Raw genomic sequence first — 12,593 nt, forward strand, 5'->3', positions numbered from 1 at the left:
CGACATCGTAGTCTAATAAACTTTTACATGCAAAAGTGTGTCAACAAAGTGTTGTCATGATCGTTAGTAGCGTAGAGTGAGCTAGGGAATCGAGTGGTTAAATATTCATCGGGCGATCAGGAACCAAAATCGTGTTTGAGCGTGAAGATCGCGAAGTGCGATCGCGTGGGGCGCTGACGTCGGCACGAGACGCCGCGGCTCAGGCTGCGAGTTCGCCGGCTGCGTAGGTACTGACCGCGTAGCTTCGTTCGAGGAGCGGGCCGCGCTTTGTTCCGACCGTGAGCGCCGACCGCCGACGCTGACGCCGAGCGCCCGCCGGCGCAAGCGTAGCCCCGCCTCAATCTCGGATGAAATGACGGAACATTACCAGTATTTGTAACAGTTTGCGTCAAATTGATATAAATGGAGACGGTTTTAATAAAGTGTAATTGACTTTTGTTGAGTTCGCGACGCATTAATTTATACCACCACGCTAAGACGCCTCGGGCAGGTGCGACGTTAAATACCAGCGCGGAGAAACTTCCCTTTTTCCCAAGAATTATCTCTAATTTAAATGAAAGTTCGGGTTAAAGAATCATTTATTTCTCAAAAAGAAATTTACATTTCACTTATATGAGAAACACTTTGCTATTAATACAATTTGATGAATAAATTCACATCGTAGATAAGTTTTTAAATTTTACAAATGTTTGCTTCTACAAACTAGTTAATACAAATACAAATAAGTTAATTACGTTGAGTTTCTTAGGCCACAATGGAATCATGGCCAAAAGTATGACACTTTCACTAAGGAAGTCACAATGAATTCTAAAAGGAAAATTTATGCAGAAAAGTCATTTAAAATTGTATTTTAAAATCTTGACAAATCAAAAGAATAAAATTGGGAATGTAATCAAATAGACCATATTAAACTTTTTTGTTTGAAAGTTATCTTTCGGTTAAATAGATTTTCCTAACCTAATCTACTTAATTTATTGTACATTTTTTAAAATTCTAACTTGTGCTTTATAAGGAATTAGTGTTATATAATTTATTTGGAAATTAGCATTATACTCAAAGTATGTTATAATAAACTTGATTCGAAAATTTTCATTTGATTATACAATTTGTTAAGGTCAATGCGGGCAAGACCGGCATACTTTATTTGAAATAAAGTTTGAGTGCATAAAACTAGACTATTAAAGTAGTCTGGAGTGATCCGCATGGTCCTATGGGCTAGCAAATTTTATATTCTACACAGCTTTTATAATACTTTGGTGAATTAAAGTAAACTTATGTGATAAAAATCACTTTTTTTAAGGCTCGGCGGGTTGACCGTCCCCACGCGCTGAGTAAGGAAAGACCGTCTAGTGCTCGTTGTCGCGTAATTTCATATGGAAATAAGTATCAAAATCATGTTCATTGTTATATCCTATAATAACAGGGAGTAATGTGATAAAAAAAAAAAATTACTTTGATATTTTCAACATATCAGCATTTTTCTATTTATAAGGCAAGACCGTCATATGTCCCGTAAATGAGGTTGATAACCTTATTTTTTTAGGTCCAGACAAAAGCAAAGCCGAAACTTAATACTAACCTACAACACCCGTTCAAACTCGACTTTATTTCCCATAAAGCCTAAAAAAGGTGCCTTGGCACAATTTCGAAGTTACATATTTCAGGACATAAAACAACAAATTGAACGCGTTTTAAGACCATTAATTGTACTAGACAGGAAGAACGATTATTAAATTCACGTTACATACATGATGCACAAATATTCCAACTGCTTCTATTTTATTTTCATTTTTTGCGTAACCTTGTTGAACTCGATGGTCGAGTTTGAAACACGAATCAAGTTTTTTGTTAACTAGTGTTCGTCCTAGGGGTATCTACAGGAGGCCAATGGATTAAGGATGAAAAACTTCAGAGGTGTGAGAAGTGATAGATACATAAATACAAAAGTTATATTCAGTGGACGGTCTTTCTGGGTAGATGGTCTTCCCGACACTGACCTTAGTATATTATTTGTTGTTATATGATTCAATAATTATATCAAATGGGTGAATCAACTTTTTCTTGCTTTTTGCAAGAATTACCCTTACTTATTATTAGGTCTACTTTTGTCATTTTTAACCTTACCATCGTGAATCAAGAGCCTTATTTCACGTATACCAATTAGGGAAAAATTTAAAAACGATTCATTTTTAATTAAAACAATATGTGACCCAGTGGAAGAGACACTTTTTTCATACAAAAGTGAGGGACAGCTATGTCCACTGGGTCACTGCTCGAAACAAAGTTATAAAATAGGAAATCCTATAATTACATGTTGTATTGCGTAGCTAGTATATTTGTCTTTAATATAATAAGTATACATTAATTAGACTAAATCCCAATTAAATTTTCTGACCACATGTATGCGAAATTTTGCTGGCAAAGAAAAGTTGATTCACCCAAATGCTCGTTATTACGACTAAAAATATATCAAAAAAAGTTATATTGATTGTTACGCACCCCAAATAGAACGGGTTATAGATTTGACATGGTAGGTATCCTGACTTTGAATGTTTTAGATAGGGTACATTGACTCATAATAATTATAAGTAATAAAGTTATTGTAGCATTTTCGTCAGTAACTATTTAATACTGATATTACTGATGCTGTTACCCCATACAACCATTTCAGTCGCAAAATCTTCAAATCAGTAACTAACTGTCAAATGTGACATAACGCGTGGTAACGTCGTGCAAACAATGCGACCGTATTGATACAATAACAAAATGTAGTCGTCGTGTGCACTCGTTACGGTAACAAAATGTGTACGAATTTGTGGCTGTCAATGTCACTGTCAGAATGACTTTTAACGACACTTTATTAGTCGACGTTTGCACACATAACGGTAACAACATGTGGACGAATTTGTGGCTGTCATTGTCACTGTCAGAACGGTTTCTGACAGTGACATTGACAGAATTTGTACACACATGTGTAGGTCTGATTACCGAACTGCTCCTAAACCACTGTATCCGCAAATGACAATCTGAAATACGAAGGTTTCTCAAACTGTCTTGTGAAGTTGTGGACTGGTTGCTTTGAATCATTTAAATATGAGCGAATTAAATAATAATAAACAACGACGACCATTTAAGCACTCTTCGACATTTTATAGAAATGTGGGAAAGTTAAGAAAAGTGCAGAATGATTATACAAATAGATAAGCACTTTATAGTTACTTAATGTATTAAATATATAATTTTTAATTCTTATTGATAAAAATGAAGTGTAGTGTTGCTTTACACAATAAAAGTAGGAATCAAATGAAATAGAGTATTTACTGTGATATTAATAGAATTTCTGTTGCGCAATGATAGTTTTTTCAGTACAGATGCTGCTTTTTTTAACGCAGTAGTGCGAGCAAATCAAGCAATGATTCATTTCTTGTCTGGTCGAAACTCTTAGCTTAGATTTAGGTACTGAAAATCGTCGTACGATACACGTGCGAAAAGGACATTCACAACTCGTGTCGATTTAAAACACTCCCTTCGTTCGTGTATTAATTTATCGCTACTTGTATCGATTTTCCTCTTTTCCGCACTCGTATCTACAAGTATTTTGTTTGGGTTACAAAAAAAACACATTATTTACTCTACTACGTTTTATTTATGTCTCTTTAACATTACAAATTTGTGGACACTTATCTATACAAAAATCTTGACAAAAGAAGTACAGATCGCTGAAATTAATGTTGATAGTAATATTAATGACGACTACTTCAACAAGTCAAGTGTCAATTGTGAAATGCCGCAAAATACTAGTTGCTCTATAGAAGACCATAATAATATGATCCCCGATCCTTTACAACCCAGCAGCTCGGTACGCACGTTACAATTTTTTTTTAATCTTCTCTAGTGAGGACAACTGAGTACGACGGCATATTTAATTGTTTATAAAGTTTGAGGATACCTGGAAAAAATGAATACATTAGCCATTTTGAAAATCCAATAAATATTCACTGCTTTCGGTCAGGCGTGTACGCTGCGACCATTTTGCGACCCTTTGTCGACCGTTTGGTGACCGTTTGGCGACTGTTTTTTACATGGAATATTACCGTCTTAATCCATATTTTAACAACTTTATTGGTTTTCTAGGCATTATTTTTATTATTTCAGTATAGTATATGCACCGGAGCACTAAAACTTCACCAATCAATATACATAACACGCAAACACCGAGTAGTCAATAATATTATTACTGGTTAAACTGAGGTAAATTGATGGCGCGTTGATAAATTTAGACTTATTTTATGAAATCACTCGAGCAATTTAATTGGCCATGGTAATTAGCCCACATTATATTACAAATGCAAACAATATTTATCTTTAACAAATTCTTACGCCATTACATTTTAATGTCAAATGATTTTATTTCTTTTTTACTTTGACGTCTCTGACAGTCGCCATTTGAAAAGAATGAAATGAACGAATGATTTTGGGAAAGTAGTCGCCAAACGGTAACAGTGTGTGCACGCGTAGTGCACACTTCTGTCACTTCTGTGACCATTTGTGCCTGTTACCAATCGTCCCCATTTGGGTCGCCGCGACTAAACGTCGACCGTACTGCGACTAAGCATTGAGACCCGAAGATCTGTGTGTACACAAAATAGGAGGATTTGCGTAGGAACGGCGACCGATTATGGTTATATGGGACGAGTAAGAGGTACTGGTTCTCATAAACAATATTTTGTTCATTTTCATTGCATAATCAATCAGATGCCTTAGACGAAATACCATATCACGATCTATCCTCGAGTATTGTTCTAAGCCTTTCATTAATAATGTTGGTGCGAAATAATAATTAATGAGTAAGATCGCCGATCGGCCTCAAGATAGATTACACACACAAACGTATAGCCGAAACGTTCTTAGGTGGGAGATACCTGAATAATTACCGTTAACTTAATAATTAATAGAGACCTCTGAAATGTAGACAAACGCGATACGCGCCCAATCAACAGATACTTGCTAACGAGATTGCTGATAAATTACGGTGTAATTAATTATCTTTGGGCTGTCTTATTTCACTAAATTAAGAAACAATGTGATTAGGAATTGCTAAGATATTGTTTTAGTAATGGATGTGTATTTTAATCACCAAAAATAATATTTAGTACTTAAAAATGTATTTAACTATATACTATTTAACATTATATAGGTAGGTATCAATTATAATGGTTCGGTAATAATGTACTTACTTTTTAAACTCGAATATCAGTACAACACAATTACAATAACCACAAAATTAAAATTTTGAAAAACCCCCGACTGCGACACAGTAGACCGATTTTCATGAAACATGGCTAAGAACACTCCCGACTAACTCACGCCGTGGCTTGCGTGGGCGACGGTCGCGCGATGGTCGCGCGACGGCGATGCGACGCATACGAAATCAAACCTTACCCAACAAACAAAATATCCTTATAAAATCAATCTATAAGGGCTAAACACTCATAGTAGTTTTAAAATAGCATTCATTATGCCAGAGTTCCTTATAGTGGCTCATTATAAGAGAATTTGGCCTAATAGTACATTTACTCTTATAATTTGGCCATGTACACGTTAATAAGTCAAATTTATATGACTGCAATAAGGGTTTAAAAATATTTACTCTTATAGTAGCTCATTATAAGAGGATTTGGCCAATAGTACATTTACTCTTATAACTTGGCCATGTACACGTTAATAAGTCCAATTTATATGACTGCAATAAGGGTTTAAAAATATTTACTCTTATAGTAGCTCATTATAAGAGGATTTGGCCAATAGTACATTTACTCTTATAACTTGGCCATGTACACGTTAATAAGTCCAATTTATATGACTGCAATAAGGGTTTAAAAATATGTATTCTTATAGAAGCCATTTAAAATGCCTTTTCGCTGTATAATATTCAAAGCACTATAAAAGCTTTTGTTATGGCCAATTATTCTTATAAAAGTAATGCATAAGATAACTATGATGCTTTATGCCTCATAGGAGCATATTATAAAACGTCTATCCAGCAAACAAATTATAGCATTTTATAAAGTGTTTAAAAGAATTAAAGCAATACATTTTCTCTTATACAATAATTATAAAGGCATTATTCTTGAAAGTGTCGTATTAAAAGTTTTTATAAAACTTGATTCGTCATTTTGAAAATCCAGCGAATGTGAACAATCTGATCCCAACTTATCGATTAGTGGTTCCGTAGAGGATGCCATTATGGAATAATTATAAGAATATGCAGGCAAGCAGCAGTGACAGTAATACAGGTATATCGTTAAATGATGAATTGAGTTTGGATTTAGCTTAATAATTATATTTTTTGTTCTTATTTAGGGTGTCCGTAGCTCTGCGGTGAAAAATGTTAAGGTATATACAGCGGGGCCGCGGGGCAGATCTCGACTGGAGGGCAAATGTAACTGGTCCATTGTTACCATGTTTTACAATGTTTACATTATTAAATAGAGTGTCCACCGGTTATACCAGACTAGCATGTACTCGGAGGTGGCCAATTATACATAACTGAGCGTATAAGAGACTATTACCAAGGCACTCAGTTTTTATATCCATCAGTACCTACTAATATTAATTTTTAAGATTAACTTTATTAGAATAAGTTCCAAAAGTGTATTCCTTACTTTATGGACTTTGGTCTGAAATAAAAAAAAAATCTTTTATTGCGGATTATCATTGTGAATGTTGGACGATCTGAATAAGTGAATACAATGTTCGGCTATATTAAGAAGAAACCGATTTTATATGTAGTCCTTTTGGGACTAAGACAGATTAAAATTGAGGACAAATAAAGACAAACTCACTGTTTTTAAGATATTTATTTATGTGCAACGAAACCAAACCGATACAAGTAACTTTATAAGATTAATATTTTCAGTTCTATTGCTCACGATGTTGCTGTTTCAATGAGTCTACATACTTCAAAATATTAATATATTCTTCAGAGCGCCTACGCGGTGGTAGAAATTGTAATTAACCTATCAGTAAATTTCCAAAATAATAAGTAGTTTCTTTTATCGAGGTCTTCATCAAATTCACAAAAGATATATTGATTTTCGTTTTCTTGTTTTGAATTATCAGTGCCATCTTTGTTTGGTGTGATTTTCTTACAACCTAAACTATTTCCTGCGTCCTCTTCCATTTTGCATGTTTTTTGACCCACCACTCCGGGCTTATTTTTGGGTGTAAGTAATGATTGTGACTGATTTTCTCCATCAGAATATGTGCCGTTTTGTAGTTCATCTGTAATAAAAAAAAAAAATTTGAAGTCTTAGGCTAGGCTGTTTATAGTTATCGACACAAAGTCCATTGTGATGGCGGTACTGAAATCGTCTGTTGTTTTCAATAGCACTTACTTACTAAGAGGAGGAGAAGAGTTGTCATCTTCACGTCACTAAAAACGGCTGACTATGTATCTCATCCACAGATTCTGTAACAATAACGATAATAATAAATATCAAATAGAGTATTTGACTCAGCATTTACAATAAATCAATAGGAAGTAATAAAATAAGGCACCAGAAGATTAAATATTCCGAAGCACAAGTTTGTTTTAAATTGAAAATTCTAGGTATAACTTCCTAATGAAATATTGAAAATATCAGTATTACCTGACATGCTGCGGACGACACGGTTTTATTTTGTTCTATGCCGGTTAATCGAACCAAACCTTTATCAAAGCGTTCCCCAAAATACCGGTTTAAAAAGAACGGTCTTTCGAACAAAAATGCAATTTCAAAGGTTTGCGCCAAGTACATGATAACTAGACAGCGGATTTCAGGTAGCGATTTAAATATTAATATGGATATGACTATTGCAAGTTTTTAAATACATGTCATGTGGTTTATAATCTATTATTATTACCTACATCGCACACCACAAACTTCACAGAATAATTAGATTAAACTAATGTTATTTTTTCAACAAACTACATTTAAAAAAAAGTATTTTATTCTAAATAATGGACTTTCAATTTAAATATATATAAGAAGCGAATTATTTTCATTTTTATATTCTTTGAGCCATAATAGAAGTTTTTACTGTGCAATGCGCAGAAGAAATATTAAAGAAATAAGTATAAATAAATATTGTTTTTATTTTTATTTATTATCATTATAATTTTTGCCCAATATTCACAAAAGCATCCAAAAAGGGTTTTACTTTTATGTTCCCATACATTTTTTCGTGTGTAGAAAAAATAATAAATATTGTATGCGAGTCATATTCATATATATTTAAATCGCTACCTGAAATCTGCTCTCTAACGATAACGTTATGAATTTTTAACTGGTATCCGTTACAAATATTTAACTAGATGGTAAGGTTCGGGATTTCACTAATTGTGAGAAGGAACCCTAAAGATATATAAAATGGCGAATCATAAGTAACACCGGTGGCTATTATAAAGTTTTTCCTCTTATAGAGTATTTGTAAATGATGTGCTTACTGCTTTTACTCTTATAACAGCCTTGCTCAAGACATGTCAAAATTAATTAACCGCATTTTTAGTACAAAACCGTTGAAATACAAGGGCGCATTAATAATACAACACATTTTATATCACATTTCACCATGAAATTGGATTCCCACACAGTTTTCATAATAAATAAGCAAATAATTGTAATATGTAAAAGTTAACTTACCGTTTACTAACTTGCAAAATGGATGACTTGATGATGATGTACACATAAATCACTACGAAAAGCACAATAAACTTTTAAAACAGCATCCTGTTTCGCCGTTATGAGTTTTACTCCCTTATACCTGATGATCACAAAACGTGTACAAGAGCTATTGCCCTTATTAAAGCTTTGAATATGATTCTTACAAGTATAATTGCCTTTATTAAAGCTTTAAATATGATTCTTATTAGTACATTAGCCTTTTAAAAGCACTTTTCTTGCCATTATAAGGTTAACTTTCTTATTGCATGCCATAATAAAGCACGTACAAGATAAGAAAGCTAATAATATAGCAACTACAAGGGGGATATAAGGTTTTTGGCCTTATAAGGTGTGCCCAAATGCCCTCTTGTAAAGGGTTTACAAGGTTATTATAAGAGTACTATTTTTGGCATTATAAGCCACTATAAGACTAATTTTTGTTAGTTGGGTATCGATATGGAAGTATCGGGACCGTCGCCCACGCAAGACACGGCGTCAGCTTTCAGACAAAAACACTAAATCTAAATCGGTTCATCCGTTCGGGAGCTACGATACCACAGACAGACACACACAGACAGACAGACAAACAGACAGACAGACACGTCAAACTTATAACACCCCGTCGTTTTTGCGTCGGAGGTTAAAAATGGAATTTATTACTAATTAGAAAGTATCGTATCAAATAAAATAAATTCATATAATCAGTGTTAAAACGTAATATTAAACATTAAATAGAGATACTACCAAAATTGTAAAATATTTTTTAACGTAAGCAGAAGGGATATAAAAAGAGAAAGTATACCTACGTGCATTGGGTATTCATTTGTAAATTGGTTAATCTTCAGAAAGCTTTCAATAGTCGCTTAGCCTTATAAATAAAAAAACATGCTGTTTAGAATTCAATCCCTTTCGAACTGTAAAAAGTATTAGTTCGCAAGAAACAACTTTACGAACGCTAAACAGCGCAAATAAAAGTACTTATACACCCTGTTTTTATTGAATTCCGTTAACTTTAAGGGAAAATTAATTACATTAAATACATTTAATTTCTCTAAAAAACTAACGTTTTAACTCTTGCGGTTATCAGTTATTAAAAAAATAAAGATAATTGCTGAACACGTGTGTCACTGCCTTAACCAATTCCTAATATTATTTGTTTTGACATGTGCCGTCAATCACATGAATGTTATTCTTAAGGGTCTCTCACACTAATAAATTTATTTATTATGTATGAAAATGATGGAAAGTTTTTTTTGTAATTTAACTAAAAGTGATATACAGGATGGTTCCTGAAAATGAACCTAACGAGGTGTCGAATTTAACGGAAAACAAAAAAAACACGGTGTATTTTACGTAAACGGTGTATTTCTGAGTAAGCTAATTAAAATAATACATTATTTTATTATATACAACTTCGAAAGAAGAGGAAATCTGATAAGAGTGGCGAAAAATAATAAAAAAACACAACCGAGGAGAGTTTTTTAACCGCCGCCTTCAATCTCTCTGGAAGGTGGTTCTCAATTCGTCTGTATGTTTTTTTTAAATCAACACAAGTTACCAATTCCATCTTTATATACAGCGTATATTTTCGATATGTATATTTGTATAACCGCTGGCTAGCTTAGAACCCATACAACCAGTATTTATATGTAAATACTAACTACCAAAGCGTAACTTTACCATAGTGACATTGACACGACACTGACAATTCTGTGTCTATTTCTGGTTTGATAAGCGACATTATTATTAAGCGTAATTAATTTTTAGGCTTAAACTAATAACCCTTTAAATATGTGGTAATATCAAAATACACACTGTACATGGGTTCCGTGAAGTTTCGACGATTAAAAGGATAAATATGTATTGTATTGTACCAGGTACTCGACGAAATACAAGGTTAACGTAGCATTATCGAAAATAAATTTACAAAATATTTTTTATTGGTTTAATTCCTAACACTATTTATTAATGTAGCGGAATATAAGAAAGAGGAATTATGTTCTGTCTCGTCACTACTGTAAGTGACATTGGAAAATCATTCGAATTTGAATTATATTTCGCAAACATAAATTAAATATTTGAGTGAATGTTTGAATGTCACTTACGTCGTGTGGCAGAATTATAAGAGGGATAGAAGTGGGGTCGGTCATAAGAAGGGGCCGTTGAAGCTTCGGGAACCCTTTTTTCGTCTTCGCAAATCGTCGAGGATTAAGCCCGGCGCGCTCGCACCTTTTCGCCAATATTTTTTGCGGATTAACGGAAGGTAAACCGCTACTGATACAAAATGTTTTGACGACGATCACGGTATTGAAGAAAATAACGTTGAAACAACAATAAAGAGAAATAAATTTGCTATATAGCGAATCCAACTTATCAAATTTATTGAAGTATTTAAATAAGCTGTAATTAATAACTTCAACATAAGGATATACTCGTATTTACGGTTTAAGTAGCTCAACATATATGTATGTTTAGGATATTTAAAAATAGTATTAATAATCTTTATTGAATGTTCACTGAATTTAATATTCACTTCGCCAGGTCCCTATTATTCTGTCTGTACTATGTTAAAAAAGTTTTTTTTTGATTGAGGCAAAAAGTGTCAACTTATACACACTGGCAGATTATATTCATAACTAGTTAATCCTGATCAAATTCATATCCTATTATTATAATCAGATTACGCCGATTAAGGTTACCTTAGTTTTACAGATAAGAATGGCTGCGAGTTTGGGAAATGCCCGTGAAATATACTATGTTACTATTAATGACTTTTGTAAGCTAGACATGGGTATCTCTCTAACTCACATGAGAAACTAAATTTGATTTCGAAGGAGTCATTTGAACGTAAACAGAATAAAGGCTATAATATTTCACACATTCTACTTCAGTAGTTATTATGAAAATATATGAAATGTGGAAAATTGCAACATAAGGAATATTACGGTTCATATAGACTTATTTGTTATCTTATAAATACGTAAGCCGAGGTTTTCCGTAAAGCCTCGCTTAGCAAGAAGTGAAGGTGTTTTCTTTAGGCTTAGTCGCAAAAGTAAAATCTAATATCGTCGTTTTTTTTATGTCGAAAAATTATTGTGTTGTAAACATTTGGAGAAAATCTTTTTACATGCGGCAAGGAGAACGTAAAACTTTGTTCGTTTCAAATTCAATATATTATGGCGAGCGTGCTCTCACTTCGGCGACACCGAAACTCACTCGAGCGTAGCTCACAGAAAATTTATTGTTTTTCTAAGGAAATTTTGTTCGAGCAGCGCAATGGGGTACCTACGCAGGTCTTCAATTCCTAGATAATATAATTTTATCTTAAAATTTAGCACCTATCAGATAAATCTAATTTCACATAATTATATATGTATTGATTAAATATAACCATATTTTCATCAAAAGAAAATAAAGCGAACAGTATGTGTAGTTTTAAGTCACTTAGAATCTCGCCACTTCAAAAGGTAGATTGCAATTTTATAGGTAAAGATAAACACCCACATAACTCCTTGGGCGGTGGAGCAATATTTTAAATTTTCACGCCGTGTAGCGCGTAGCCTCATCGCAAACATTATGTAAGCAAAAACAAATAAAGGTAAAAAAACTTACCCTACTACAGCAAAGATTGAATCTATCCTATCAAGGAGGAAAGGTGTCAGTTTGATGCCTCAGGAAAAAGTCCTTTTGGGCGCTAGCACACTCGAGGAGTCGCGAGCAAATTTAAAGCGAGGCAGGCACGCGGCGAATGCGTAACGTTCGAAGTCGCTCAAGAATACTAGGCGCGTAACGAACTCGCTCAAAAGTACTAGGCGCATTCGCAGCGAACGCACTGGCCCCGCTTTCATCTCGCCGAATGTGATAGCGCCCTTTTGGAATAAGTGGTGT

This window comes from Leguminivora glycinivorella, chromosome 2 (assembly GCF_023078275.1).
Source record: "Leguminivora glycinivorella isolate SPB_JAAS2020 chromosome 2, LegGlyc_1.1, whole genome shotgun sequence".
In the NCBI taxonomy this organism is placed as follows: Eukaryota; Metazoa; Arthropoda; class Insecta; order Lepidoptera; family Tortricidae; genus Leguminivora; species Leguminivora glycinivorella.